Source organism: Camelus ferus, chromosome 2 (genome assembly GCF_009834535.1).
Source record: "Camelus ferus isolate YT-003-E chromosome 2, BCGSAC_Cfer_1.0, whole genome shotgun sequence".
Lineage (NCBI taxonomy): Eukaryota > Metazoa > Chordata > Mammalia > Artiodactyla > Camelidae > Camelus > Camelus ferus.
This window is the reverse complement of record NC_045697.1, coordinates 108384813-108394191: the sequence shown is the minus strand read 5'-3', so window position 1 is coordinate 108394191 and position 9379 is coordinate 108384813. Positions and strand designations below refer to the sequence as shown.

Genomic DNA, 9379 nt, shown 5'->3' with positions numbered 1-9379 from the left:
GCTGGCCTCAAAATCTACCAACCAGAGACCTGGAAGGAATTGCTTGCTTGAGATTCATTTCTCTCTCTCTCTCCGTTCCCCCTCTATTTGCACCAAACTTGCCTGTCGATTTCATCAAAGAGATACTTGAACAGATTTCCTCATCTGCCCCCATTCCAAATTGATCAGTTAATTAGGTTGATCTCTGTGAGCTTGTTATAGAACCAGGTCTTTTCCTTTCATGTTCTGGGGGCTCAGTGAACTCCCTTCACTGTGGTGTGCTTCTTAGAGGCATCCAGGAAGACGAGCATCCCTTACTAATATTTTATCCTGCACACAAATGCATTTTATTCAATGTGAATTTGTAATTTTTTTTTTAGCATATTATTGCAAGTGCATTGTGCAACCCCTTACTTCTGGGTCAGAATTGAGTGGGTTTCTGTTTCTTATTTATTTATGATTCATCATTTTAAAATATGAAATTCTTGGTCTCGTACAGGATTGCCATTGATTTACTTCATATATTTGCTTTGAGGATCAGAATTGGTAAATAACATGGATGTGTCTTGTGGTAATTGACCATGAGGCAGTGTGTGTGTGTGTGTGTGTGTGTGTGTGTGTGTGTGTGTGTTTGTGTGTGTGGCTTGCGGCTGCTGGGTGAGGTCACTCCTTGGGTCTAAACACATGGGCATTGTTAATGACCAGAAGTACTCTAGGAGGAAGTGGGGCTGGTGTCCTGGGTACCATCTAACTCCCTCAGAGGGGCTCCAACCACTTGCAGACCATTATCTCATTAGTTCTCAAAATATCCCAGTGAGGAAGAAGGGAAGGGAGATGCTGATAGATAATGAAATGCTATTAAGCACTTTGCTAATGAAATAATCACTTCCTTTGCCCCACCCCCAAATCCCCAAGCCCAGATGCAGAAACTGAGGCAGAGGGAGCCGACCTTGCTGACCCAGGATCCCCAAAGAGAGTGAGAGCGAAAGCAAGAAGCGGGAATGGGAGGCTGTCACCTGGAAAGCTGATAGAACTGTTTTTTAAGGAAATCTGTGGAGAAGGGCTCCTTCCCTCACCCAAGATGACAGCAACCTTTTATTTCTAAACCAGCACTGGATGTGAGTAGCAGGAAAGTCAGAAATGTGCTGGGAAGAGGGCTGGGCCCTGGGCCAAGATAAAGCCACAGATAGTCTCTTGGAAGCGGGCACTTGGGGTGCAGGTGGCCTCTTCTGCTGACTCAGGACTTCCCTGAGAAGTACGACGCAATTCGGTCTGTGTCTTTATAGATGCACACAGCACATACTAGACTGACCTCATTTTGCCTAATTCCTCAGATTTCTACCAAAGCCTTTGAGGCTATTTTCTTAAAGAAGTGCTTTGATAAGGACTTGGATTTTTAAATAAGCTGAGTTGGTTTAAGCTTCTTCTCTGCTTTGAAATTATGAATTATCTTATGGAAAAGTGTTTTGAGAGTCACCTAAGAGGACATTTCTGGGTCCGTTCTTTTACCTGTGGAACTCCCAGTCTCCACCCTCACGACACCACTGGCTCCGGCCCTTCTCAGAGGTCCCCTGTGTTCCTCTGTACAGATTTCTTGCCTTTACACTCCCTCCTCTAGGCTCCATGACATCCTCCTTCTCCGGAGGAGAGGGATTAAGGTGCAAATGGCTGGTAAGACATAGGTCAAAGGAATAAATCTTTAATTGTGGAACAGTAGGCCTGAGTGAGAATTTGTGAGAAGAGGGAGTTTTATGGCATTCCATCAGTCACCTCCTTGGAAAGGTCAACCCCACCAGGAAAAGACAGCCTTGTTCCTAACAAAACACAGGTGCGACTGTTTCCCAGTTGGAGTCAGCCTCTTCGACATGTTGAAAGGTGTTAATGAGAATAAATAGCATCAAATTCGTTCGTTCATTCAATCATTCATTCAGCAGACACAAAAAATGAGTACGTGATAGCCCCTCAGACCAGAGAGCTCACAGACATGGAAACAAATTATTGCTGTGCAATAGTGAGAAGCATAACAGAGGCAGAGAAAGCAGACATTTCTAACATAAGAGTGGCAGTGTTCAATGAGTTTACAGATCATCAAAACTCAAGAAGACATTTCTATGCCCCAAGTCCTAGGTAAGGCTGGCAGGAGTAATATTTAGTGGCTATAAATAGATGGTCCAGGATAGGTTTATTTATTTTATTTTGGGATTTTTTTTTGGGGGGGGGGATTAGGTTTATTTATTTATTTATTTATTTTTATAGGCAGTACTGGGAATTAAACTTAGGTCATCGTGCATGCTAAGCTTGCACTCTACCACTGAGCTATACCCTCCCTACCCAGAATAGGTTTAAAAAGACCAATGGAATAATTCAAGATTGAAGCCATCTGTTGCCGGAGGAGGGTATAACTCAGTGGTAGATCTCGTGCTTAGCATGCACAGCGTCCTAGGTTCAATCCCCAGTACCTTCACTGAAATAAATAAATAAAAAAAAAACTTAATTACCTCCCCCAAAAATGTAAAATTAAAAAAAATTTTTTAACAAGACATCTGTGGCTATGACCTGGTGGGCAGGAGTACAGACTATGAAATTGGGTGGACCCGTGTCCCAATCATGCCTCTATCATTTATTCTTTCTATGATCATGGACAAATGTCACCTCTCTGTGTCTCTGTGTCCTCATCTGTAGAATGAAAGTAATAAATAGGTCCTGTCCAAAAACGTTGTTGGCGGATTAAATGAAATCGTATGTTTCAAGTGCTTAGAAACTTGCTTGGCAAAAAATCAGCACTCAGTGAGACTGAACAACTATTATCGTTACTCTGAAAAGGACTCCTTTCTGAGAAAGCAAAATGAAAGATCGCAAACTTTTATTTTCCAGCTTTTCCAGCTGCAATCAGTGGTTTTCTGATAAACTCATTGGATTGCCTACTGGTCTCCCAGGGGATAGGAGGCAACAAGGCAAATCATCTCTTTCAGACTTGATATTCTGCCCAAAAGAAAGTGGACGCCACTTGTGTCACCCCAGGGTTCTTGATCAGCAAGAAGAGAAAACCCGGTTCTGCTTGGACACACACCCCGAGCAGGGTGCATGCCATGAAGCCTTCAGGAAAACAGCCCACTGTGTGCTTCCGTGACATGTGACCCTTCCAGGGAGGACCGCTCCTGACAGTGAGACGCTCTCAGAAATGAGCTCATCTCTGCCATCACAACAGGTTCCGAGGAGGAAGGAAGGGGCGAAGTATTGAAAGAATCCAAGGTAGCTGTGATGGACTTGATGATCCCAAACTTTAAAAAGACTCTTGCATAAGATTGAGAAAAAGCACGCAACCAAGAGTGATTACAAGAGGCGTGTTGGGGGGAGGTGAGCTGAGGCTTGCAAAACACTTGTAAAGCCCACAAGGGACTTACAGATGTTCCAGATAAGATCAGGGAGGGAGAGACGGAGCTTGCAGCTGCTGGTGAAATTGCAGCTTGGTGGCCAAAGGAGGCAGAGTTCAGAGAGACCAACTTCCGTCTGATTTCTCTGACAAAGAGAATGGCGGGATAGAAGGCAGAGAGAACGAGCACTGGCGGGTCACTGTGGAAGCCGACCAGCTTTGGAGAAAAGTGCAGCTACTCTGAATTCAGATTTCAGTGAATTATGTTGCAAGTTCCTGGGGCAACTTGCAGATGAGCTTGTGCAGTCATTCCTGGTCGAAATGGGAAGAATCTTAGAGAAGAGGAGTTGTGTTGGAAGAAGATGCTGGCCAGCATGTGTGTTTCTGTTTCAGAATGGAGAGGAAGTTGATTTTACAGGGTACAGACAGGTAAGCGGATTGTCCATCTTGGATAAGAGTTGGATATGGAAGGGTTAATTTGTGAGCACTTTGAAGAGAATGTGGGATCTTTGGAACACAGCACAGGGTGACAAGGAGCTCATCCCCCTCCTCTTTCCCTTCCTGTCCCTCCCCCTCCTCCCTCCCTATCCTCCTTCTGCCCTTCCCCCTCCACTTTCCTTTGGAATTCTTGTGCCAAAGTCCTGAGAAATCAACTGGTGAGAGGGAAACATGGCAGCAGAGTATGTCACTGTCATTTCTAGGATCCACTCTATAATAAGGATGCAGACAAAGTTCCAAGGAGAGGCAACCAACAACCACATTACCCGGGGAATAAGCTGGGGATGTTGGGCTGGTGTGAGCACCAGTCAGCTGCGGAGGCCACCCTGACTGGTGCTCACACACTGGAGGGCCATCAGGTGGGAGCACACGTCTGCTATTTCCCTAGGACCCTGGCTTTCCAACTTGCCTGGCTGTTACCTACACTAAGAGTGACATTCGATATCTCAACCCAGAATACACATAAACTCACGCATGTAAGAGACAAGCCTTTCAGAAAAATTATTAGTTTTACTATATTCAATTTATTTTTATATTTTCTATTCTACCCCATCCTATCCTCTTCTAGTCTATTCTGTCTTGTTCTACTTATTCTATTCTTTTCTTTTTTTGTAAAAAATGCTTGTTGGGTGCAAATGACATTTAAAAAATCCCTGCCCTCGTGGAATTTACAGATGACTCACAACAAGCACATTAATGATGGATGGATTCTGACTGTGGCGAGTACAGAGAACCCCGAGAGGGTGCCAGTCGAGTGCAAGAGTCAGAGATGTGTCCCTGAGGAGGTGGCATTAAGACTGCCACCTGAAGGGTGAGTATGGCTGGTTGCAAGGAGAGGGGGCGAGGAGATCGGAAAGGAACATTCCAGACAGAAGAAACAGCAAGCATCTGGGGATATGAAAGAAATTCAGGCTGCTGGGATGCAGAGGGGGAGGGAGGGAACTGATCCCACATGGTCAAGAAGTGGGATTTGATACTAGGAGCAAGGCGAACCATTAGAGGGTTACTGAGGTACAAAAAGACATAGAGATAGAGAGAGATTTAGAGACATAAAGAGAGATGGAGAGATAGAGGAATATCGAGACAGAGAGACGGGATTTGAGAGATGTGTGGGATGCAAAATCCACATGACCAGATGGGAGGATGAGCTGGAGGGAGGAGGCAAGGAAGACCCCCGCGTTTCCATCTTGAGCAGTTGGTGGTGCCGTGCCGATGAGGCAGGGCAGGGAAGGAGTCCTATTCATGGAGACAAGGCGCAGAGGACACAGAGCCACGAGTGGGGGGAGACGGGGTCAGTTGGGGACATCTTTGCTCATGTAGCTTCATCTCCTCAAAATACCACCAGCCCACTTGTCTGCTGGGAGCACACCTGCTTCTCCGCCAACACCCAGGAAGCCTGTCTCAACACTCGTCTTTGCCAGACAGGAGTGCTCTCCACTCTGTGATCCAATTCTTCCTTCGAAATTTTTGATAACTTCCTCAGCCACACTTCATCACACTGGTTTCTTTGTCTGTAATAACAATAAAAATAGTAGTACCCACGGGAACTTCTGCCAGCCCGTTACACCTGCTGTCTCATTTAATCTTCACGACAGCCTTTTATGGTCAATATCATTACTCTCCTCATTTCATTGGGAAACTGACACGGGGGCAGGTCAGGTCACTTCCCCAGCAGGCGTGGCACTGCTGGTCCGGGGTCTGGGCAGAGCTCGGATCCAAGCCCAGGTGATCTGGCTTCTGGGTCCACACTCTTATTCATTGTGTGTGTCTTGTTTTCCACTGGATTGTAGACCTTGAAGTTAGGAACCATGTAATAGTACTTTTTTTTTTTTTAAAGAAACACACACTTTGAGAGCTTTAAAGAAACGAAATAAGAAAAACGCAACTGCAACTTGTAAAGAAAACCAAAGTGAGTGGTTATCTAGATTTTTTTTTCTATGAATCCCAGAAATTTTGTGATTTGCAAATCAAGATGTTTTCATAGAATTCTTGAGTTAGATCTGGTCCTGCTCCCTAATTTTAAAGATGAGGAGATTGAGGACCCACCAAAAGGTTAAGTGCCCAAGGCCAGAGTGTGTGGCAAGGCTGAAGAGTGGGGCCAGGTGCTGCCTGTTTCTGATTGTGACTCCAGTGCCCTTGAGTGAGCGGTGGGTGTTCCGCTCTGCCTGTAACCTACCCTCAACCTAGGGCCCCGTATTCTCCCGGGTGAACCTTTTACTGCAGGCACGTGGTCACTAGAATGTAATCTACACCAGGGTGGGGATCCTTGTTTTGTCTGCTGTTGTAACCTGGTACCTGGAATCAGCCTGCCTCATTGTCGACACTCTAAGTACACAGTGAATGAACCACTGGGTTCTCTAAACACATCTCTAGGTTTTCTGACTCCACGGCTTTAAATGGAATGTTTTTGTGCTAAAACAAGCAAACAAACAAAAAACCCCCAAACAAAAAGCAAACAACCTCTTAATTCTCTCCAACTCTCCAAAACCTATCCCATTCTTTAAGTTCAAGTTCAAATTTCCTTTTGTGAAATCTTTCCAAAATGCTGTCTTTCCTTCCTCTGAATTCATATGGTGTCTCTATGTATTTTTTGTTTGGTGATGAGAACATTTAAGATCTAGTCTCTTACTGTTTTTTTTTTTTTTAACCTGCCCAGTGCCCAGCACAGCACCTGGGCACCATCATAAGTCCTTAAAAAGGTTTGCTAGGATGGATCAATGACATGAAAACATTGTTCACCCGTTTAAAGAGGGGTTGGGATTGCTCATGTAACTCTAAAGTGGGTCGGCAAAATTTCTCTGTGGAAGGACAGAGTAAATATCTTAGGCTTTGCATGCTGTGAGGTGTCTGTAGCAATCATTCAAAGCTGCCATGTAGTGTAGAAGCAGCCACAGAAAATAGGAAAATGCCTATGTTTCAGTAAAACTTTATTTGTGGATATTGATAGTTTGAATTTCATATAATTCTCATATGTCATAAAATGCTATTCAAAATTTAAAAAGAACTATTTAAAAATGTAAAAACCATTCTTAGCCCTCAGACTGCAAAAACCTAGCATTGGTGCAGATTTGACCCGCGGGCCGTAGTTTGCAAACCCCTGCTCTGTTCAGAGGCTTGGAGCTGGTGGTAGAAACGACTTTTGACCCCATGGAGTTCATGTTCATCTCAGCCTCATTCTCCTCAGTAGGAGGGGCTACTCACGTCCTAGGAAGCTGCTCTCATGGGAGATTTCCAAGCAGAGGTCTAGGGATTATCTGGCAGGGGATGCAGAGGAGACCACACCCCTGCCTCGGGGGGACAGGGCAGGAGGCTGGACATGAGATGACCTCTAAAACCCCTTTCTTCTGCGAGATTCCTTCCACGCAGCAAATTCCTGGGCTTTGAAGTGAAACCACAGGAGCCGAGCTGATTGGAGGGAAGGTCATTCTGAATTAGTGGAAAGGTCTGAGTTATAAAGCGGTTCATAAGGAATGATGCCTCATTGCATCCAAGGGCATTCAGCAATCAATTGGACACTTAACAAAGGACTGTCAATAGTCCATCGGAATTGCACTTTATATTTTTCAAAGTGCTCTCTGGTACATTATCTCCACTGATCCCCTGGGGAACCCTAGGAGCTGGACAACTCCATTTTACAGGTGAGATCAGAAGGCGCTCGCTCCGTCTGAGATGGTTCAGAATAACCGCCGTCAGCCTGCTGTTGGAGATAGAAAAATGACAGTTTTACATTTTGTATTGAGGGTGTATTATGGATTCTTAAGGATCTCATTTATATTGGTCTGATGAATAAACATTCTGAATTCATGCTTGTTTTTAATCCTTCAGAATCTACAAGAAACATGGCCACATCCCCAGATGAGCACGTGGAGTCTGTCGAACTGCAGTGATAAAATATAGTAAGAGTTCATTAAAAGTTGGAAAACTGGGCTTCACCTGTTCCCTCACATCGGGGTGAAAATGGTGTTTCCGCTGTCTGACCTCGGGCGGGGAGGTGAATGTTGTCCTCATCAGGGCAGAAAGTTCAAAGGGTCAGAAATGCACGTTGAATTAGAAAGAATCTTGAGTGTCCAAAATTCTTCATTCGGTAAATGAGTACTTTAGAGCAATTCGAGAGAGTGTCTCTGACATGGGAGGTGTCACTGCCTTTGGTGGTTTTCCTTCATCCCTGTCCTAGAAAGTGTGACTTGGGGCGGGGTGGGGGGTTGGACACACAAGCAGCAGATAGCCAGCCAGCCCTGATGATTTGGGGGATAAATCTGCTTTTTCCTTCCCTCGACTTGGGGGCTCTCATCAACATCTTCCTGCCAAATGAGGCTTTGGCACAGCTAAGTGTGCCTTGGCAAACCTTTTAAATTTCCCCAGAGCAACTTCCTGGTTCTTAATTAGGCCTTTTATTCCTAGATGTCTATATTTAACTGTGCTCTGTTAGCGCTGACCCCTTTTGGATACTGCCAAGGGCTTGAGGGAGGTGGTGGTTGAGTCTAGACAGGGCAATTATTCAGATAACTAAGTTCCCCAAACTTAATCCTTAAAGTAAGACACCGTGAGGGTATGTTCTGGTAGTGAGAGAATCCTGATCAAACTTATGAGTTAACTGCCCAGCGCCCTTCCTTCACTTTGCCCAACAGAGGCAGAGAGCAAACCCTTCATCAGCGGAGAGAGACAGGCCAGTAACTGTCAGGGTCTCACCCATGAACTTGGCGGGATGGAGGACAGAGCGGAAACAACCAAGTGAAAAAGGGGCGGAGAGGAAGGCTCTCAGCTGTGCACAGGGAAACTGCAGAATGTTCACTCCACTCTTGTATGTAAAAGAGAAAAATCGAACATAGCCTGAGCATCGATTGCAGGAGAAACGGGTCTATAAACTGGAGTCTTTCATTCAAGGGAATACGACTCAGCGGGGAGAAAATGAATGCCCGAGAGTGATGCACGTGGATGTGGGGAAATCTCAGAAATGTACTGCGGAGTGTGAAAAGCAAGTTGCATAAGGGTACCTACTGTAATGAAAACATTTGTAAAAATTTAAAGCATCAGTGATAATTATACTGTATATTATTTACGAATAGCATATATGTAGTACCAGAATTTTAAAAATCCACAATCAATAAAATGTTTAAAAGCCCAAGTCCATTGTTTTATTTTAAAAGAAAGAAAGGAAACACATGGTAACGCCACACATTTAAGCTCAGGAGAGTGGTCACCTCTAGGGAGGGGACAAGGGAGTGAGACTGAGCAGGGCTCACAGTCTGCAGTGGAGTTAGTCCTGTTCCTTTTTTTCAGCTGGGTGGTGAATTCGTGGGGAGTTCCCATGGTATTATTAGCTCTACTCTTTAATGAGCCTGAAACCATTCATTAAAAATGCAGGGGGTCTCAAAGGAGCGCTGGGGCTACTATTTGTTGGGGATGGGGTGGGGTGACAAGCAACCTCTTAGGAGAGGAGAACCTATGGTTTCTCTCCTCCCTGAGCTGTGATCAAGTCCCCTTTCAGGAAAACAAGAGTGTTTGTGGGGAGCTATGGATGGAAGTGCA

The 9379-nt window shown here is 45.0% G+C and overlaps 1 long non-coding RNA gene across 1 annotated transcript; it reads left to right on the top strand.

Moving 5' to 3' along the window:
- The first annotated feature begins 3425 nt into the window (after positions 1–3425).
- On the top strand, positions 3426–8968 carry LOC106730308. Its single transcript, XR_001367056.2, has 3 exons — positions 3426–3781; positions 4525–4661; positions 7676–8968. It is a non-coding gene; the product is annotated as an uncharacterized LOC106730308 (long non-coding RNA).
- Positions 8969–9379: the final 411 nt, after the last annotated feature.